This window comes from Sciurus carolinensis, chromosome 12, assembly GCF_902686445.1.
Source record: "Sciurus carolinensis chromosome 12, mSciCar1.2, whole genome shotgun sequence".
NCBI lineage: Eukaryota > Metazoa > Chordata > Mammalia > Rodentia > Sciuridae > Sciurus > Sciurus carolinensis.
This window is the reverse complement of record NC_062224.1, coordinates 32493645-32516449: the sequence shown is the minus strand read 5'-3', so window position 1 is coordinate 32516449 and position 22805 is coordinate 32493645. Positions and strand designations below refer to the sequence as shown.

General features: G+C 34.8%; 2 pseudogenes; both read right to left on the bottom strand.

Moving 5' to 3' along the window:
• Nucleotides 1-217: 217 nt before the first annotated feature.
• LOC124961198 (Krueppel-like factor 3) lies at nucleotides 218-22001 on the bottom strand (annotated as a pseudogene).
• LOC124961674 (40S ribosomal protein S5-like) lies at nucleotides 5758-6360 on the bottom strand (annotated as a pseudogene).
• Nucleotides 22002-22805: the final 804 nt, after the last annotated feature.

Below are 22805 nucleotides of genomic sequence, written 5' to 3'. Positions count from 1 at the left end.
ATGATGTATCTCTCAACTTCAAATCAAGTCAGCTCTCCACCAGAACCTTTCATTCGCCCATCAAACCAATCATCACTCTGCTTATTTAAAGAAAATAGCATTTAATATATGGTTGCCAGATGAAGAGATTCCCAAGTCATGGGGATGTGTTTTTTCCTCTACTATATCATCTTCCTTTAATACAGATTTCCCAGCACAGAGGAACAAGGGCAAAAGTCTATTCAGGGAGACATTTGAACTCCATGATGGGCTGGTGTGCCAGATATTTGCAGTTGTCCCCAATCCAGCTGTTCATAGGTCCTTCTTGCTGAAGAAACAAAGTGCAAGAGCAAGAAGTAAAGCAGTCACTCATATGAACAAGCACCTTCTATAGATTCTGAGCACTGTTTAGGCACCCAACAGAGGAGAAAAGCATTCCTTGCCCTTGTGGGAATTCTTTCTGGAGGAGACAGAAGATAAAAACCAGTGTTGAGCAATATGAAGTGCTGTGGGGCAAAGGCTTAGTTGCTGGGGTGGTGTTGAGCAACTAAACATTAGCAGATTACTGTTTTGTCTAAGACAAGGCCTCCCTGGTACCTCTTTCAGACACCTGAATAAACTGAGGAAACAAGCCATTCAGGACCATCATTCCTGTGTGTGTACATGCTTATTAGTGTTATAAAGGCATTAGCCAGAGTTTAGAACTATTATCAGCTGGTGGGTTAGTGTGACACAATCTATACTCTCAGTACTAGAAAGAGGAAAGGGGAAAAAGGCATTTTATCTTATGACAAATTACTTTCTCTATGTCTCTTTAATGTTACAGTTAGGGTATTATATTCATTTTTAAAAATAACTATAACCTGGGGATTCAGCTCAATGGTGGAGTGCTTGTCTGGTATGCACAAGGTCCTGGATTCAATCCCTAGTACTACCAGAGAGAGAGAAAACAATGCCATGATATACAGGTTTTGTGAAAAGGAGGTACTGGGATCTGCCAGAGTTGAGAATTTGTTCCTGCTGGGGTGTGTTTGCTCACTAGGTCATCACTGGGTACCAATTCCATGCCAGGGCCTTCTGTTTCTGGACTTAGGGAGTCAGACTGAAATTTAATAGGTACAAATAACTATAATTTGTCAAAGTAATATAAAGGAAACAAACAAGGGACTTCCACAGAGGTAGGAAAGGTTATTTAGCTATGAGGCCCAGGGAAGAACTCCCTGAGAAGGCCCCAAGGAGGGAGAGCAGGCTGCTGGAGCAGCTCTGAGGCAGCATTTGACATTTGCAACATGTCTCAATAGGGACTAGACACTGTGCAAATGCTCAGCAGCCACAAGTAGTTAGTGGCTGCCATATGAACCAGGTGGAATGATGAAACGAAGAGGGCTCTGAGAAGCTAGGTCACAGGATCGTGGGGGTGGCAGGGAGGGGAACAACTATTTTCTGCACTTTGAAATGCTTTAAGGTTTCCATTAATAAAAAAGAGAAAAAGGCAGGGGTTACCTTCAAAGCCACTTCTCTTTGTCAGTTTCCTACAAATTATTTGCCTTACTTTAGCTCATGTCAAGAAACAACAGATCCTAAAACTTTTGGAAAATGTTTTTAGAAGAGCTAAAATATAGGTTGGCATCTCTATCAGTTTCTATGGCCCTAATGTGTCCCTCTACCTAAAGTCTAAATAATGGCAACCATTTGAAGATTTATTAAATGGAGACTAAGTGTACTCTAGTGAAGAGTCAATATGATAGGCCACTTGGGCTCTCAAAAGAATATAAAGATACTAAAACCCTCATCTGCTACTCTGGTTCTTCTAAATGAGAAGCTGACCATTAATTATGATAACACTGATCTCACAGGGCCAGGACATCAGTTAAAGCTCCTGTAAGGTTTTCACTTCTTTTGAACCACTAGGAATAAGTGATCTAAAAATTACACTCAAATTTTAGTTGTTGAACTTTTCCTTCTTAAATGTATTTGGTCATAATTAATTATTTTAAAAACATCAGTTGCCCCAGTTTCAGTCCTGCCAATCTCTTTCAATAACAAACAAGAAACTGAATGCCAGGGACCAGAGCAAAGAGGCAGCACAGGCCCCAATTTCCCCAGTGAGCCCATCAGCCAGCACATCACCACATGAGATCCACATAATCTTTATACAGCCTCTTTTTATTAGGGCCTGATAAAACACACACACACACACACACACACACACACACACACACACACTCCAGGAAGACAGGGGCACTGGCATGCTTTTCTTGGTGTCTGTCTCATTCTTTCTTGATGGGGGAAACAGTCTATTCTCCCACCATAAAGAATGTTAAGAGAATAAGTTGCTGAAGAGGAGCAGACTGTGAAGGCAACTCAGCCTATGAAATAAAATTCTGGGATGGAAAACACTTGGTCAGCAGGTTTTATTCTTATTCCTAACCAGCTGACTAGTGTTCATATTCTCCTGGCAGGCAAATTTTAGCAACTTGGATTTTGAAGGAATCTTCCCATTCCACTCTAGGTAACATTGTTCATGACTCATGGTGCCAGAATAAAATAGTCATACAAATTTTGCAGTTTTGTATGTGGCAAAAACTGAAATAGAAAGGCTTTATGCCTATCAACAGGTAATGGTTGAACAGAGTATACTTATACTGTTGAATAGTATCCACCTATTACAAGAAGGTGCTTCACATGTATTGTTCTTGAATGATTTGCATTAAAAAAATGCAGTACTAGCTATAAGGAATGTAATGTAAGAGCAAGTGGATATAATGACATATATTTCAAACTCTCTAAAATATGTATGGCCTTGGGTTAAGCAATGGTTTCTTAGATATGACACTGAAGAAGGAAGCAACCACAACAAAGTAGAAACACTGGAGTACATCAAAATTCAATACTTTAATGCTATAAACAATATACAGAAAGTGAAAAGAAAAGCCAACAAAATGAGAGAATATTTTGAAATTATATGTCTGAGATATAGGATCTGTATCCAAAACACATGAAGAAGTCTGAAACCTCAATAAAAAAGAACCCAATTGAAAAACAAAGTTTAATAGATATTTCTCCAAAGAGAAAAATGGCCAATAAGCATATGAAACGATGTTCAACATCTTTTCAACATCCATTAGTCATTTGGAAAATGTGAATCAAGACCACAGTGAGACACTACTTCCAAACCCACTAGATGGCTATAATCAAAAAGAAAACTCAAGTGTTGGCAAGGATGTAGTGAAATAGAAACTTTATACACTGTTGGGGAGAATGTAAAAATAATACAATTGCTGTCATGACTATTCAACTCTGCTAGTTCAGGGCAAAAACTGCTATAAATATGCAAATATGTATATTTAAGTTTAATGAGCATGACTGAGTTTCAATAAAACTTATTTATGATACAATAATTTGAATTTCACATGATTTTCATGAGTCATAAAATATTATTTTGTTTTTTTAACCTATTTAATATACATACATAAAAACCACTCTTAGCTCATGCATGGGCTATACGAAAACAGGCAAAACCAGATTTGGCCCACTTTTTTTTTGGGATAATGTACTCAAAACAGAAAGTGTGTGGATGTGTGTATAAAGTACTCAGAGCATTTCATGTTTAGGTTTTAGTGTTACATCATCTTTCAGTATTACATCATCTTTCAGTATTACATCTTTCAGTATTACATCTTTCAGTATTACACACACACACAAAAAAAACAAACAAACAAACCTGCGTCCTCTTTAAGCAAATACTCTTCCTCTGACCACCTTAGCTAAATATTTCAGTGTTCTCTGTTTTGCCAAAGAGCTAATTTTACCTTTCAGTAAACTTTTATCATACTTCATCTACTATATTTTCAATCCATTTCATCATTTCTAAATGTTAAGTCTTGCACATTTTCTTTGCTAGGAAGCAATAAATGCTTTCAAATTCATATATGGATAAACCTTGCCTTTATTATTAGAAAATGTCAACAACCTAAGCCTGAGGAGATCACCCTCATCTCTGCATAAGTTACTGGGACTATGTCATTAACAGTCTTCAACAAACTTTAAGAAATAAAGTGCTGACTATTTGACATTTCCCAGTTTTGCTAATATACAAAAGGTACAAGCAGTACTATCAGTACTGGAGGCAGTAGGAGCAGGGACAAGTTCATGAAACATATAAAGTAAGAAAGGGTTCCTAAAATACTGAAGTGTCTGTTCTTCCATTAAACCTGCCTAAACTGAATTCCTGCAGCTCTGAAATTGCTTCCTATGCCTCTATTCAGGAAGGGTAACTATAGGATTTGCGAGGGTGAGCAAGCCACATTAACCCTTGTCAGGAACACTTGGTATTCTCACAAGACATCTGAAGAGGCACAGATGGTACAGTAACCCTTACATGTGCATCATCTGTGTCTGCTAATCCTGGCATACCCAGCAACTGAGGAAATAAACAATGTGTAATCATCTACCACGCTACCTGTGGTTCTTTTTTTACATGAGACTGATCTTTTGGATCCTTCTGCTTTTTGCCCAGTAGAGGCCATCTGATACAAAAAAGGAGCTTATTTTACATGACAGAGCAGAGCAGATAAACATGAAGGGATTTATCCTGGACCAAGTCCATCACTTATGCCTGTCAACCATTGCCAACCTGTAACAAGGGAAGCTATGACATGACAGATTGCTCTTCCAGACTCATCCCAAGTTGTGCAAATATCATGCAGTTAAAGCTTTTCTTTAGGGTCTTAATGATGACCCAATATTTTACATTTTTACTTTATACTATAGAGCCTGGTACCAGAGTCAGACTCAACACATGCTATATATGGATTCTGAGTATTCCACTTAAAGGTGTAGACAGTATGGTGTGTGTAATGTGGAGTGCTTAATACAGTGGGACAGGTGTGGTGGCCCAGGGTCAGCTGGGTGTGATCCCAAGTCCACTGCTTATTGTATTAACCTAACCAACTCACTAATTCTAAACCTTTTCTCATCTGACAGATGTGAATAACAATGTGTCGTCTCCCTTTCCCCCAGTATTAGACAGCCCAAATGACAAAAGTGAAACTCCCTTGCAAACCATTAAACAGAAGTTATCTTCTTTTCCCCTAAACTCTCCTGCTCAACATCAACAGCTCTCTTCTGTTCAGTTCTTCAGGGTTTGATAAAGAAGTGTGCTTAGTCTATTTCATTTTGTTTCTTAATCACAGCTTCATCTTTGGAGACATAAGGGTCTGACTGTAATTTCTCATGGTTTGGTATCCCTACTAGCTGCCCCTCTTTGCTTTTATCCAGCTCTCCTACCCAACAGTAAATTAGCGCATGTGGACACACACATACACATGATTAAAAATGTAAGCTTCTAGAATATTTTCTTTGTAGCTATTCTGGAATTGCCTGGCACTTCATTGCTGTTATTCACTATAATAAATAAGTAGCACATCAGCCAACTGCCATTAGAAACTTGTCTGAATGATCCCTATCTATCAAGAAGCTCAGAAACCAATGTATTATATGTAGAAAGTAGAACTAAATGCACTATTTCAATTTTTATATACACAATATGCTAGTTTCTCTACTTTCACAGTTTTGGGTCTGTGGCAAACCATCTTTTAGTTTATTTTGCACATTGATTTGCTGTTTTACTAACTAAAAATACCAACATCAAAATGTACAATTATTAAGCAATCTCAAAGATACAAGTGATTTGGTCCTTATTTTTTATTTTATTTTATTTTATTTTTTTGGAGTTGTCCCCAAAGGAAAACAGTTTATTGGTCAGCAGGTGAAAAATCAGCGGTTGGACTTGACCACACGCTCCAGGTCATCCTTCTTGATGGCATAAGAGTTAGAGGAGCCCTTAGTGGCATTAATGAGTTCATCTGCCAGGCACTCAGCAGTGGTCTTGATGTTCCGGAAGGCAGCCTCATGGGCTCCTGTGCACAGCATCCAGGTAACCTGATTCACTCAGCGCAGTGGGTACAAGCCCACGGCCTGCCTCCTCACAGTGCTAGCTCGCCGGATGCATGTCCAATCCTTCCAGGGGCCACTATTGATGATGGCATTCACCAGGACCTGCAGAGGGTTCTCACCAGTGAGGAGGTGGATAATCTCAAAGACATGCTTGATGATGCACAGTCACGAGCTTCTTGCCGTTGTTGTGGACATGCATCATCATGGAGTTGGTGAGTCGCCATGATGGGGCACTGTTTTGCAGAAGCGCTTGGCCGCATAGAACCCTGCACTGTAGGGCAGGTATTTGGCATACTTCTCCTTCACCACAATGTAATCCTGCAGGTAAATGTCATTGATCTGCACATCAGTGCTCCACTTCCCAAAGAGCTTGATGTCAGGGGTCTCTGCAACTGCAGGTGTGTCTGTGTCCCACTCTGTCATCCTGAGAACACAGCCGGGGAGCCTTGGTCACCCCGCGTGCACCACGTGCCACACTGGCACAGACAGGAAGAGCTGATTTGGTCTTTAAAACAAAACAAAACAAAACAAAAAAACACAGTTAATCGACAGTAAATGCCCTCCATCTTGCTCCATTTTTTGTTCTCTTACAGCCCATTCCTCAACTCCCTTGGCCAAGGGAAATTGCTTAAAAAGCATTGAAACCTATCTGTCCATCCCTATGATGGCTCACATCTAAAACATTTTACCACATTCTGTACCTCATATCATTCCTTAAAATCTCTCCTATACATATATTTTCCTAATTAAAAAAATATTTCAACGGGTTCACCTTATCCTCTTGAGAATATTTATAAGCACAAACAAAAAATTGCATCAGTGAAACATGATTTGTGTTTTTCAGAGACCCTGAAATTCCCTCATTACAAGTTAGAGCTGCCTGTTATCAAAAGGATCCCTTTTCCATAGGATACCAGAGTCTCCTTGGGAGTCCTCCATATAAGCAGAGTCACATGCTAAAAACTGTTCAAATGTGACAGGGAAGTGACCACCTTCATTAAGTACCTCTGGCTCTTTGAAAATCTGTGGGAAGATGTGCAGTCTATCATGGCTTCTCCCTAGCATTCTGCTGCCCTGCCCGTGTCCTCTGAAGCTGTGCTTTTGCAGGTCCTCAGGATGCTGCTCCTGCTCATCCTGCCAGCAGCATCCCACTGGAGTCCCACACACAGTGCTTAGCCTTCACACTCTTGGCTATTTCAGCAAGTGTCCAGCCTAGTAAAACACTGGGTTGGTGAGTATTATTGTTGCACTTGTGGAACAGATCCAATGAGGGGAGACCTCATTATTGGTGACAATAATACATAACTTCAACTATGGCACAGCTTCCATGAATATATATTTTCTGAAGAATTCTGATGTTTACATTTTCAACAGGAATTTGATTCTGAAAATGGTTCTGCTTTAGATTGAGAGTGTTTAAAGCTATGGGTGGAAAACTATATTCTAACTTCTAATTATATAGCATGAGATTATATGCCTATAATTTTTAAGAGGAGTTTAACAAAGTACAGCTATATACTCTTCATCTGATCTTTCATTTTTGAACCAAGGTTTTAGATATTTAGTATCAGGTCAAGTACTTGCTACAAAATAAGCAGATTGGGCCCATGACATAAGAATCAAAGTCTCCATTTCTCTGAATCATATGTCAATGGTAACAAATTTCAGGAAAAATGTGAATCATTAAATTTTCCTTAAAATTTTTGGTCATGACAGAATCAAAGTCTCATAATTAAAAAAAAAATTAAAGCTACCAAATCCTGTCAGCCAACTGTTGCTGATATTCCTCAACAATGGCAGAGTACAAAGGCATCAGACATAAACTCCAGTCACACATATTAGTGACTATACAATTCTCAATTATCTATTTTGTTGTTGGTATAGATTGAGCATTGCTAAGCTGAAAATCCAAAATTTTAAATGCTCCAAAATCTGAAACTTTAAGCACTAACATGATACTACAAGTAAAAATATTCCAAGGTTGACCTCAATAAACAGAATCATTCTTCACAGAGAATTATCATACTATCAGTAGCATGGAGGTTGAGAAATTTTGCTTTTTGTTTTAATCAAAAAAGATCAGAAATATTCAATGGACTTGCATTTGTGCAAATCTTTTTTATCCCAATTGTTGATAGAAAAGAAAAAAAATTCTCCACAATGTTTTTTATTGTTGTTGACATAAGCCAGAAACATAGGGTTTTAAAATGCTGTTTAAAATCAAATATAAAATAACCTCTAAAATTAAGGCAAATACACAATGATAAGGCTTACTAGAGACTAATGGAAATACTTGCAGCTTCAGTACATTTTATATTTTTTAAGTTTTTGTTTTCATTTAAAAACTCCCTACAGAGAAGCAGAGAACTAAATTAACATGCTGAAAATCATGAAGTAGAGCAGTAGGGAAAATTTCATAAGATATTATATTGAAGTAGATTTCCCATTTTCAGTCATAGACCATTATCTTTTTATAATAAATAAATAAATAACTTCCTCAGCTACACTCTTAAATATCTAAGGAGCATAGATTAACACCTCAAAGTATAAATATTTAGATTATCAATTATGACAAAATCTATTCTTTTAATTTTGATTTTACAGTTTTGGCAATTCTCTTCCCACATGGATCACAAAGTGAGTCTTCCTTCTATTTTTACTTATCTTTATTTAGGTATATAAATAAATTCTAATAATATAATGTTCCAGTTTTCAGAATCTGCTATAATGCTATTAGAACAATCACTGTTGACTTGAATTAATAATTAATATAGTTGTTCCTATTGAAAAAGAAACATAATGTTTCTATTCCATTAATAATCTCCATGTTGGTGAGAAAGTTCCATTGTGGATATTAAGAAAAATTTTTGGTAGTGCATTCAAATGATCTGTGAAAAGGAAAGAACACTTTTCCTTCATTTTAAGAGACCACAGTCACCTGAAATCAAAACTAGGCAAGAAAGAAAGTAAAAGAAAGAAAGAAACAAAGAGAAAGAAAGAAAGAAAGAAAGGAAGGAAGGAAGGAAGGAAGGAAGGAAGGAAGGAAGGAAGGGTAAAGGGAGGGAGGGAGTGAGGGAGGAAGAAAGAAAGAAAATTACAGGACTCATAATGAGCCCCAGACACAAAAATTCGTGACTCAATTCTGGCAACTGGAAGCACTGCACATTAAGGAATCTCGTGCCCTATTTGAGTGGAATTTATCCCTGGGATACAAGATGTTTAAACACTTCCAAATGAATCTGTTTGCTATATCACACTGACAGAATGAAGAATAAGAGATATGTCATCCTCTCAATGGAATAGTACAAGCATTTGACAAAAGTCAACATTACTTCTTTTGAAAAATTATGAACAAATTAGGTATAATAGGAATGTAAATCAGCATAACAATTATTATATTTATGACAAGCCCCATTTAATGTCATAAAGCTTTCAGCTTTTCCTCTATAAGACCAAGAGTATGACAAGAATGCCAACTCTCAACATTTCAATTTAGTATAGTATTGGAAGTTCTACTCAGAGCTATCAGAAAAGAAAAAGAAATTTAAAAGATCTAAATATCAAAGGAGGAAATAATTTTTATTTTATAGATTGCATAATTGTATATGTAGAAAATCCTAAAGAATCCAATATAAAAGTATTAAGCATAGCAAATAAGTTAAGTTGTAGAATATAAAATCAACACATAAAAATCAGTTGTGTTTCCATGCACTAACAATAAATCCTCTTGAAAAGAAATTAAGAACTTGTATAATTCAGTGGCCAAGCATATACTTGGAACACAGAAAGCCCTGAATTAAATTCCCAGCAAGAGGAAGGAAAGAAGGAAAACAAACACACAAACCTTAATTACAACAGCATGAAAATGAATAAAATACTTAATAAAATTACCCATTGAAAAGTACAAAATATTCATGAAGGAATAAAAAGACTCTATAAAAACAAAGATATAAAGCTTTGATAATCAGAAGATAAAATTGTCAAAACATCATAATATCTAAAATGATGTATCCATTCAATATAATTTCTATCTAAATGTCAATGACACTATTTTTTCACAGAAATAGTCAAAACAATCCTAATTTTTTATGAAGTCACAAAAGACTGCAAATAACTAAGTAATTTGAGCAAGAAAAATAAAACTGGAATTGTCATATTACAAAACCATTTGTAATATAATTAATAATTTACACAGTTACTGTAATAAAAACCATATGTACTACCATAAAAACAGTTGCAAAAACCAGTGGACCAGAAAAGAAATCCTAGAAGTAGATGCATGTGTATATGGTGAGCCACCTTTTACAAAGGCACCAAGAATGTACAATGGGGAAAGGCTAGTGTTTTCAGTAAATGTTGCTGAGGAAACTAGTACTCATATAAAAAAAAGTAATTTGTATCTTTATCATATACTATATAGAAAAATCAACCCAAAATGAATAAAATAATTTAAAAAAAACTTAAAACCTGAAACTCTAAAACTCCTAGAAGAAACATAGGGTAAAAGCTGCATGACATTGCTTTTGGCAATGACTTTTGGATATGATACAGAAGAACGGGCAATGAAAGTATTATAAAAGTAGAACTCTTATCAAACAAAGAAGTTTGTGCAATCAACAAAATAATAGGGTAACCTACTGAATTGGAGAAAATATTTGAAAACCATATATGTGATAAGAAGTTAATTTCTAAAATATATAAGAAACTAGTACAAATCATAAAAAAATGACCTGATTACGAATGCACTAGGGACTTGAATAGACTTGTTTTTTTTCAAATAAGACATACGTGTGACCAACAGGTATATAAAAAAGTGCTACACATCACTAATCATAAAGGAAATGCAAATAAAAAACACAATGGGACATCACATCACACCTGCTAGAATGACTATTATCAAAAGGTCAAAATATAAGTATTGGTGAGAATGGGAAGATAAGGGAATCCTTATATGTTGGTTGGACTATAAATTTTATATAGTCATATTAAAGAGCAGTATGGAGTTTCCTCAAAATAATAAAAATAGAACTGCCATATGATGCAGCAATCTCACTGGGTAAACATCTGAAGAAAAAAAATTATCTTAAGGAGATATCTGCATTTCCATGTAAAAGCAGAATTATTCATAATACCCAAGATTTGGAAACAACCAAAATGTGGACTGAAAGATAAATAGAAAAAGTCTTAAGAAAGAAGAAAATCCCGCTGTTTGCAACAACATGGATGAACTTGGAGGACATGACGTTCAAGGAGATAATCCAGGTATAGAAAGACAAATACTAACCTTGTCTAACTTTTGTGTGGAATGGAAAGGACTCACATAAAAACATCAGAAAGGAGATATCAGGGGCTAAGAAGTGGAGAAGAACAGAACTTTTAGAGTATAAGCTTTCATTTAAAGGTAATAAAGATGTGAAGACTGAATGAAATATATGTATGTGTGTATGTGTGTGTGTGTGTGTTTATATGATAATATACATGAAATTTGATAAGACAATAAATGTTAAGTATTTTTTCTGTATGTACTCTCACACAGCAGTAACTGGGAGGTGATTCGTCAATTATTTTAATTGTAATCATTTCAAAATATGTATATATATCAAAATACCTCATTGTATGCTATATATACATATTTTATTTATATAACTGTAGTTATAATTATACTTAGTATAACTGGAAGAAAAGAGAAATTTATCCAATAATTTAGTTGATAGATATTTTCTAAAAGCCAATCATCTTAGTTGTTTAAAATATAAGTAAAATGATCATTCCTGAGCAAAATGTGTGTTCAAATTTAAATTGTACACATTGTCATCAACCCTACATTATGTCTTCCAATTACATACCTTAAATATTGCTTCCAAAAAAGGGAGATACACAGGAAGGAAGAAGAAAATGAGGAGAAAGAATAAAAGTGGGAGAAGAAGGTATCAATTCTATGAACTTCTCTTATGTTCTCAATTCCCTTTGAATCTTAAAAATCCAATTTGAATTAATGATTTATCATCAGATATGTAAAACTGGAACACTAAGTCCATATATAGGGTGAAATTTTACTTTAGATATAGCTTGTCTTCCTTTGACAAAATGTAGACACTTGTGGTGATGAGATCAGTTCACAGCACTTATGAAAATAGCTTAATTTTTCTTTTTCAAATTTCCTTTCTTTACATATTTAATTTAAATTCTTTTACTTCCCATATTGAACAAGTATAGTTTCTGACCAGAGATATTTTCTCTCCACAATCCCCTTTCTCTTGAACAGGGGGACACATATTTCTAACAAGCTATCTCTAAAGTCCTAACTCTGCAACTCCCTGTAAGAGTCAAGCCCCAGTTAATTCTGTCACTTATTCTGGCAATATTCTAAATGGGGTCATAAATGGATTTATCCCTAGCCAAATTTTGAGATGAAAAACCAGCTTAATGAACATCTTGGCTGTAAATTCAAAGACCCTTAGCAATAACCCAGATAAGTTGGGCTCTCAGACTCCTTACTCATAAAAACTCTGAGATAATAAATTCATATTGATTTAAGCTATTAAATTTACAGTAATTTTCTGCATAGCAATAGAAAGGTACCTTCTCCTCATAATTCTAAGAGCAATATGTTTCTGGGAGACCCCTAAAGACTGTAGTTATTTGACTGTAACCCCTGAAATGCCTTCTTGAGAGCTGAACTGGAGAGTCCATGATCTGGAAATCTCTAGTCATAATGAAAGGAAACTGACAGATGGAATTTGGTACCCACAATGGTGTAGGTACAAAATGTAGGCCAAAGTTTGTATAACTATTCCAGTCATATAAGGTTTTTTTTTCCCCAATAGAAGGAAGACACCATAGGAAAAAAAGGAAATAAAAAACATCTAAATTTTTTGGTATATTTAGGAATGTTTAACCTTTTTAACTTTTTATGAGTGTCTTTTTAGCATTAAGACTAAATTTTCCATCTTTGACTTATCTTAGAATGTTTATTTGTGTGTATGTAAAAGAATGTGTTTGTGTGTAGGTGTGCAAGTTGTTGAGATCTTAGAGGCTGGCATGTGTACCTGGTCTATTTGCTTTGGTTATAAGTATAGCAATATGGAACATTTCTAAGTGAAAACTGTTTCTATAACTTTGCTAGTGCAGAAGGATCATCACACAAATATCATGCTTACATTCCTCCCTCAATCAGATCAAATGTTTTTAACAAAGACAAGTTATTATTGATGAAATACACTAAAAATAAACTTTTATCTTTCATATATATACAAAATATTTTTGCTTTTGATGTATCTCAACCTAGTCTCCTCAGACATAATTGCATAGTCTATCTCAAAACAAGTGAACCTTACTTTCTCTGATAGATTTTTAGAAACAAGAAAGTTACTGAAAATGTTCTGATGTCACCAAACTGGAAGAGATGAACTAGAAAATACTGAGACTGGCCTCAAACTTCCAATTCTCCTGTCTCAGTCTCCTGAGTCACTGGAATTATAGGCATTGCCATTCCTGACTAAGAAAAAGGGTACGCGTCCTAGGATATGAGTAGCAGGAAGCCTAAGAGCTGTCTACTGGGCACATTGGATATGTTCATATGACAGGATGCCAATAATGACTTCTTTTATTTTGCCTATATCCATAAACAACTGACAATACAACCAATTGGAATCCATAAAGGTCCATAAACATATCATTCACTGGCAGGTTTACTTCTCTGTGTAAAAGGGCAGCAAAATGTGGCTGTCTGAGAACAGGTGTGAGGAAACAAGGTGCAGATTTTGGGGGTGTAGGTAGGACATGATCATTGCAGAAAATCTGATAGTAGGAAGATAAGAGCTTCAGGAATTAGAGTCAATTCTTTCTGGTGAATATTGAAGATAATTTTGATTAGAAGATCCTTGAGCTGAAAACCTAACATAATTGGACACATAAGTACAGATTTGAATAGACTGATTTTATTCCCAGTTTGCATTGTTTTATTAGATGTTAATATAAGGAAACATTATTTTCAAGATATCTTTAAAAAGCCTGGCATTTTCCTTATGGCAAAGGATACAGAGGAAAAATTAAATATAAAACTAATTTTGTTCTGAGTAAATTACACACACCATATTATTTTGTTCAAGTTAAAATTATTTAGACATTTAAGAAATTAGAAACATTATACATATATAAAAAGAAGTTAAATGACTCACTTGAGAATATTTCCTAGGATTTAGAGCTAAAAGATGTAAAAGAAAAGGCAAGATATATTTATTAATGCAAGGAGTTAATAGGTGATCTAGAAAAAAAGAAATTAGTGGATTAAAATTTTCAAAGCAAGAAGAAAGGAGTATTTTCCAGGGAGAACAATACTTATTATTAGATGAGAGGATCTTCCAAAGGACAAGCAGGACAAATATGGTAGTAGAGGAAGGTGAGAGAGTTCATCTCAACTTACATACATCTTAAGACATAAAATCATTATAAGTAACCTTGTGAAGGAAGGTGGAAAAGAGAGGGCATAGAGAGGCTAGGATATACACTCATGAAGAGAAAAAACAGGACAATCCTGAGCAAAATAAAAGCAATGGTGAAGACATCACAATACCTGATTTCAAATTATACTATGCAGCCATATTAATGAAAACTGCATGGTACTGGCCCCAAAATGAACATGCAGACCAATGGAGTAGGATAGAAGACAAAGGGAAAAGCCAACACAGTTTTGGACATCTATTCCTTGACAAAAGTGCCAAAAGTATGCATTGTAGAAAAGGGAGTTCCTCAAAAATTGAAAACAGAACCACCATATGATCGAGCTATACAATGCCTCAGTATTTATTGAAATAATTTAAAGTCAGCACACTTTAAAGCAACGTGCAAAACCATGTTTATTACAGCACAATGCACAATAGCTTACTATGAAACCAGCTTAGGTGCATCTCAATAAATCCTTGGTTAATGACAATGTTGTATATACATAGAATGAAGTTTAATCAGTCATAAAGAAGAGTAAAATTAAGTCATTCACAGGAAAATAGATGAAATTGGTGGTGACAATTTTGATACTCAGAGAAAAATATGTTTTCCCATATGTGTTAAACAAGGAAACATAAGAAAAATTTGGGGGTATGGATACACCATGAAGGTACTTGTAAGGTACTTGTATCCAGACCAGTAAGGTAAGGATAAGTGTTCAGAGGGAGGGAAGAGAAGAGTGCAGGTAAGATATCGAGGAGTGGACCTGATCAAATGAGTTTTTATTTTTTTAATGTATACACAAATATTCCACAATGAAATCCATTATTTTGTAAATCAGTATGTGCCCATGTTATACTATCATATTGTATCTCTCAATATCAGGTCATATTCATTATACTGGAGTGTGATAAAAAATGTGTTCAAAGTTTGCAATATTTTATACTTAACATGGCTTTAAACAGAAAAAATATCTGTTAACTAGATATTCAATCTACAGTAGAAGAATTGTTATTAGAACCCATGTTGGACTTTCCTAATTAAAATATTACATGTGTGAACATTGACAAATTAAAATAAGGAGAAAGAAGGAGTTGATACATATATATGCTTGTTTGAAAAAGGGTTCTGAAGACACTTCCATTGAAATTAAATACATGATAGCTTTGCCTAGCAAGTACAGAAATAAATCTATTATACAACATAGTGTCTATAGTTAATCATAATATATTGTACATAATGTATTAAAATATATTGAGAATGAATATTAATTGTTCTCACTACACAAATGATATTTATGAGATAGTGAATGTTAATTAACTAGATTTATTCATCCCACAATTATTTCTCAATATATCATGTTATATAAGATATAATTTTATTTTTTCAATTTAAGAGAAAATAAAAGAAAACAAAGTTTTGCACCTAATAAATATTCAATGAAGAAGTGAAAAAAATTCTTGTGTGTAGGACCCTCTCATTTTTTCCCGACTGAAATTGTTTTTTCATTTTGTAAAAAAGGCTTTGGATCTATGCAGATAAGAATCAGACCATCATCTTTCTATAACATCTCACTGATCTACACAAAGTATTAGGGTTAGTCCTAATTTCACTACAATCATTTTGATTAAGACAATTAAGAAAACCATTTCTAAATAAATAGTACCATATGCTATAAAACTAAAAGAAGAAAATTTTATTTTTCTGGCTCAGCTATTTAGGTTTCCCATACAGGTTACTTGCACTTTTTCTTCCAGATAGAAATTAAACTGCTTTTCCAAACAATGATCAGAGGCAGGAGCACTGAATAGTCACATCACTGTAGAGGATATTAGACATTAGAGATTCAAATTAAAGATCAAAGATTTTGATAATCCCTGCATGACCTCAGTATTGAAATCCTTTAATACTTTAAAAATACTTGAGAAAAATTTTTGCTTCTGAGTTTTTGATGTTTAAACTCATAATTTCAAATTTCTGTACTAACTGGATAAGGGAAAACTTTGTTTCCAAATTGTCATTTGATCATTCTAAGTGTATTCTGACCAATTTCACAGACTTTTAATTAAACTTTGGCTCTAAATTTATTGTGGGATAAATATCACATTCCAAATGTAGATAGGAAACTATACAAAAGCAATTCAATTTTCTACAACTCTCTGGAAAGCAATGTGCAAAATATGATTGACAATAACATGCTCTTAAGCAATAACTTACATAAATTCCTTAACAGAATTTCATGAGAGATAATGATTTTGGTAACAAATTAAAACACTAAAACTGAACTATTGAAAGCCTGATTTAAGTTGTAAAAGAAATGATACAATTTCTTCACATTAGAAAATTGATGAGTTGTTTACCTATTTCTCTTTCCATTTTCTTAATCTTAGACAAAGGAACTTAAGCTAAACTGATGATACTGCTAATAAAATAAGTAGATGTGAAGTAAACCTTCAATTCTTTACTCTTTTAAAAATTTGTTCCTTTTAGTTATACATGTTAATGGAGTATTTTGACAAATTTATACTAACATGGAGTATATCCTACTCTAATTGGATTCTAATTGGGATCCCAGTCTTCTAGTTGTACATTACATGGAGATTCATTGTCATATTTTCATATATGTACATAGAAAAATTGTGCCAGATCAAGTGGGTTTAATCCCAGGGATTCAAGGTTAGTTCAGCATATGGAAATCAATATATATAATTCACCAATGAATCAACTTAATGACAAGAATTGCATGATTATTTCAATAGATGCAGAAAAAAATTGACAAAATACAACATTTATTCATGTTCAAAATGCTAGAAGAACTAGGCGTAGTAGAAACTCACCTCAACTTTGTAAATCTACATATGTTAGACAGCATTCTAAATGGAGAAAAATTGAGAGCATTCCAAGAACTGGAACAACACAGGGATGTCCACTTTCACCACTTCTATTTAGCATAGTCCTTGAAACTCTCGCCAGAGCAATAACAAAAGTATGAAATTAAAGACATACAAATAGGAAAAGAGCTCAAACTATCCCTATCTGCTGACAATATGATCCTCTATTTAGAAAACCCAAATAACTCTATCAGAAAACTTGTAGAACTCACAAATTAATTCAGCATAATAGCAAGATATAAAGTCAACACCCATAAATCAAACATATTCCTATATATTAGTGGTAAATCCACTAAAAGAAATTGGGAGAATTATCCCATTTACAATAACCTCAAAAAAGTAAAATACTTGAGAATCTAACAAAAGAGGTGAAAGACTTCTGTAAGGAAAACTACAGAACATCAAAGAGAATTTGAAGACCTTAGAAGATGGAAAGATCTCCCATGTTCTTGGACAGGCAGAGTTAATATTGTCAAAATGGTCATACTATTAAAAGCACTACACCTGTTTCTCTTGAATTTGAAGATAAATAAGCACTGAAAAATAAGCCATCTCCTCCATGTCGAAACAAATTAGGAAGAATGACAACATATAAAGAAAAGCTGTGATAGCAAATATTCCATTATTATTCTCATTTAATGGAAAACTACCTGGTGTATTCACTTAAGCAAAATATGGGTATTCAAATAATGTGCATCTCTATCACTTTTACAAGGTAATTATAATAAAAAAAAATATATATATATATATATATATATATTTTTTTTTTTTTTTTTTTTTTTTTTTTTTTGCGGTGCTGGGGATTGAGCCCAGGGCCTTGTGCTTGCAAGACAAGCACTCTACCAACTGAGCTATCTCCACAGCCCAATAATTATTTTTGATGAAATAATCTTAACTTTTAACTTCATAGAACTTGTTTGCAATTCTAAAATATTATGTATTTTCCTTTGATCCTTAAAGTAGTAAAACATTTAAAACATAGAAATTTAAAATTACTGTGTTGCATGACTTTATATTTCTAATAACTATACATTTCTGAAATCACTTGTAGGGTTACATGGTTTCAATTGAATAAAACAAAGTACTCAAATGATTATATCAACTATATAATCATAATGACTGCCTAAACATAAAGAGCTAACTTAGATGTTCCATCTGTCAGCACTAACATACCACATTTTACAACTGGCAAAAGGTTAATTTTCAATTTCTATTAAAGATGGCAGAAATTTAGCCATATAAAATGGCAGAAATGTAGCCATTTCATCTTATTTCTCTTCTTTCAAACCAAAGGTATATATTCAGGAAATAGTACTTCTCTGTCATCCCATGGAAGAAGTCCATGAAGTAAGAATATTGAATACAATGAAAATTGAGTCTGGAGTGTGAAGAAACCAAAAATGAGTGAATATATGGAAGAATTTTTGTATCTTTCAGGTCTCTGAAAGAGAATGAAATAATCATTTTAAGGGGCAAAACTTACTGACCTAACATTCTCAAATAGCATAAAGTATAGTGAGACTTTCACATCACTTCTAAAGTAAATGAATGCTCAATTACCATGTAAAGGACTAATGACAATGGGACTTTAGTCTATGGCACACAGATTCTCTATTAGCCAGAAACAAATCCACACAGTATAGAGGATGTGACTAAACCCAACTCACTCTCTTCTCACAGATATTTCTGTGAAGAGCTAAAGAATTGATCAGTTCTTTTCAAAATTTTGCAATGTTTATCATGGGGTTCTTATGCAAATATATTCCAGGAAAGAAAGAGGAATATTCAAGTCAAACAAAATATAAAAAGAATTATATACTGCAGAAGTTTCACAGTGCTAAATTGATGAAAAGTATAAATATTTTTATAAAATTAAACAAGTCTTTAAAATATAGAACTCAAGATACATATACTGGTTATTTTGTAGTATTATTTTTATCTTACTGCTTATAACCCTAACTATTCACTGAGAGCACTCATTGTGGTAGGTAGAAGACTGAACCCCCAAAGAATGACACATCTGAATCTCAAGCAGTTGCGAATATATTATGTTATGTAAAAAGAGGGACTTATTACAGCTGATGGGCTTGTGACTACTATCAGCTGACATAGGAGATTAACCTGCATTATCTGGGTTGCCCAGTCCAATCACAGTGCACTTAAATGATGAGTAGAAAGGCAATAAAGGTCTCTATCAATGTGACAGAATGTGAAGACGCCATTGGTCATTGCCAGAGTTGAAGATGGAAGGTGTTAAGAACCCTGAAGTGTAGGTAGCCTCAAGCAGTTGGACACATTCTCCCCCAGAGTCTTCAGACAGGAGCACAACCTTGCAGGACCCTAGATTTCAGTACAGTGAAAACCATTTTGAATTTCTAACCTCAGAACGTTAAGCCCCTAAATTTGTGATAATTTCTTACAGCCAAAATAGAAAATTTAGCACTCAAATAATACAGATGCAATTGTTAAAAAGTCATAAAGACTATTACAGCAAGAAGTTTAAAAAGAGTATAATCTCATATTAGGATAACACTAATTCAAAAAATAAACATAACAGAAATGACACCACCACCAAAAAAAACAAAAAACAAAAACCAAAACAAAACAAAAAAAACAAAACAAAAAAAAACCCTACATTTGAAAAGGTCATGAATGACTATAAATTTAAAGAAAAATCTAACATAAAGCCATAACTCAAATAAACCTCTTCTATGTGACATTAAGGGCCATAAATAGTATACATTTATCAACTTAAAATTCCAGATAAAAAGATAAACTCAATGATTTTGAATATCTAAGAGTACATTTAAAACAATTTAACTCAAACAATAGGGTTAGTTTCATAAGATATATCTAAAATACCATATAGGAACATTATAAAATGCAAAAGTCAAAATTTATGATGAATACAAGAAGGTTCTAAAATGAAATCATGTTGTTATTCTTTTAGTTCTCTTGTACCAGCCTGATTGAGCAGACAGACTAAGAAAATAAAGAAGTTAAAAAATTTAATCAGGGTGTTATTGCCAATTTAATTATCTTTAAGTATCTTTAGTGCCAGAAGTTAACTTCAACAGAATTCTCAAAATAGAAATGATGCATACATTTTTATGACTGTAGAATAAAACTTAAAGCAAAAAATAAATTCATGAAGAAATACTAAAAAATATTTAAAATGTCATTGTATATCAGAATATATTTACCAGTAGAGTAGTACATATCATTGAAGAATTCCTTCAGTATAAAAAAAAAGTTAATCAAGCAAATAAATTTAAAAGAAAAAAATTGTAAAATTATCACAAGAAAGTTTTGTTTTTTGACTAGCAGGCTGGATACTGTATTTCTAATGCATTTGCTTTGACATTCTTCAAGGAATACATGGAGAAACCAACAATTGGTTATGTTACTTTACATGTTTCCTTATTCTCATTACATTAAATGTTTCTATAAGAAGGGTTTGCTTAGCATTTGGGGGTGGGGGGAGTGTTCACATTCTTTAGTTCTGAACTGTGGTAAGGAGAGGGAGGAGTAGAGTGTGGACTACTGACCATATGGAAGTTTTGAATGATATAGAGATTCAGACCAGTTGAATCAAAATTAAAATGAACATGTAAAAAATGAGTTAGATAATGGGAGGGAGGACTGAGAGAGAGGCAGGAGAGTGGAGAATCACAATGAGGCAGAGACAGAGGCTTTCAGAAAAACATGTGGCACTTCCTAGTAGGGCAAGGTGGTCAGAATAGGAGACACGACGGTCACAGTATGGACACTGGAAAGTTTTGATTCCATTGTGGAAATGTCTTGTTAGTTCATCAGACCAAGCACATTTTCATGTGTATCCTTCCAATGTACATTTGTAGGGTTTTTCTCCTGTATGTGTTCGTCAGTGTGCTTTCAAGTGGGAGCTTTTAGTGTATACTTCATTGCATCCGTCATAATAGCATCTGTGTATCCTCTGCTTCCTTTGGGTATCTGGAGATTCCGCAGGTAAAGGTCTCTTCCCGGGCTGCACTATGACCGAGGGTGATTCTCTTTCAACAATGCTTGAGGGGGGCACAGCGAGTTCATTAAAAGGGGTAGTGACATTTTTCGGGATAATAATCTGTTCCCTGTGGTTCAATCCCAGGTTCAATTTTAATTTTTTTCTATAATATGGGCTTCTCATGTGATTTGATTACAGGTAGTTGCATGCTACTGTTTGAATTTTCCATCTCTTCTGACAAGGAGATCACGAGTGGCTGCTGGAGCTGGCTGGTGAACATGAAGGGGACAGGCTGCACCACGACTGACTGGATGACGGGCAGAATACCTCGGCTCCGGATTCCGTGCCGAGAGAAGGCAACTGCCATTACCCATGGCACGGAAAGCGGCACGCTGAAGGGCTGCACGCCCAGGGAAGTGGGTGAGCACTTTTTAATCGGTGGGCTAGAAGAAGGCATGTTCAGCCCGGGTGACGCTCTCCTGGGCGAGGATGGAAACTTGAGTAAGGAAGGAGAATTCCCAGCCCAGGGAGGGGAACCACTTGTTCACCGTGAGGTCCACTGGCTCCACCCATAATCCGTGTGATAGGCCCTCTGGGGTCTAAAAGAACTTATCAGGTAATGGTGGGGAGTAAATGGGACCACCAAGACAATTCAGAAAAGGGGAGTGGAAAAGTTGGTTCTGCCCTGTCAGAAACAGACTCTTGGACCCAGTGATCCTCCATTGCAGCATGGCATAGCAGCTCATTCTTGATATGTCTATCAAATCCCAGAGATACTACCTACCTGGTACTTGATAGTATATTTTCACTTTGCCATTATTTATGGAAGTTATAGTCAACCATTTTGGGGGGTAAACTGACCTGCAGCTATTGCTCTTTGTCATCTCACATTTCTTTTCCTTGCAGCTTCATTTCTGTGCTCTTTCAATGTTGTTAAAAGGTTCCCTATGTAACAGGATGCAACAAGAATGCCATTTCTAGTTTTACTTACTCTGGCTTCAGTGCTGACTTGTCAAGGCTGCTTTTGCATGTGCGATTTTCTGTATGAACGCATGCAGCTATCGGTTTTCAAATTCCACCTTGTTTGGACTAAAAATTGAAATTCCTTCTCTAAAATATTTAGTTGTCCTCTTCCTTCAGAATCCAGGAATCAGCCACAGTTGCAGAGCACTTTTTTGCAGCAGTGTCTAGCTTAACATTAAGAGTGCACATCCTAGGATAATGCTGCATTAGAAGCCTATGCTCCATCTGTGTGACTTTCCACCTGTGTGAATTATTCACTTATGTCACCTTCCATGTATGTGACCTTTCTACTGATGTGGCTTTCCATCTATGTGACTTTTCTACCTGTGTTACTTTGGGCAAGAAACTGCCTGATTTTCTGCATCTGTAAAATGAGGATGTTCAGTTAGCTTACCTCAAGGCTTGTGGTGAGCACTGAATAAGTGAATACAAGTTAGAAGGGAGCCTGGCTGATGGTTCACACCCAGTATGTGTTTGCTATTGCTAATGTTATTTAAAGTTTGCAACAACCCTATCAGAATGCCAGT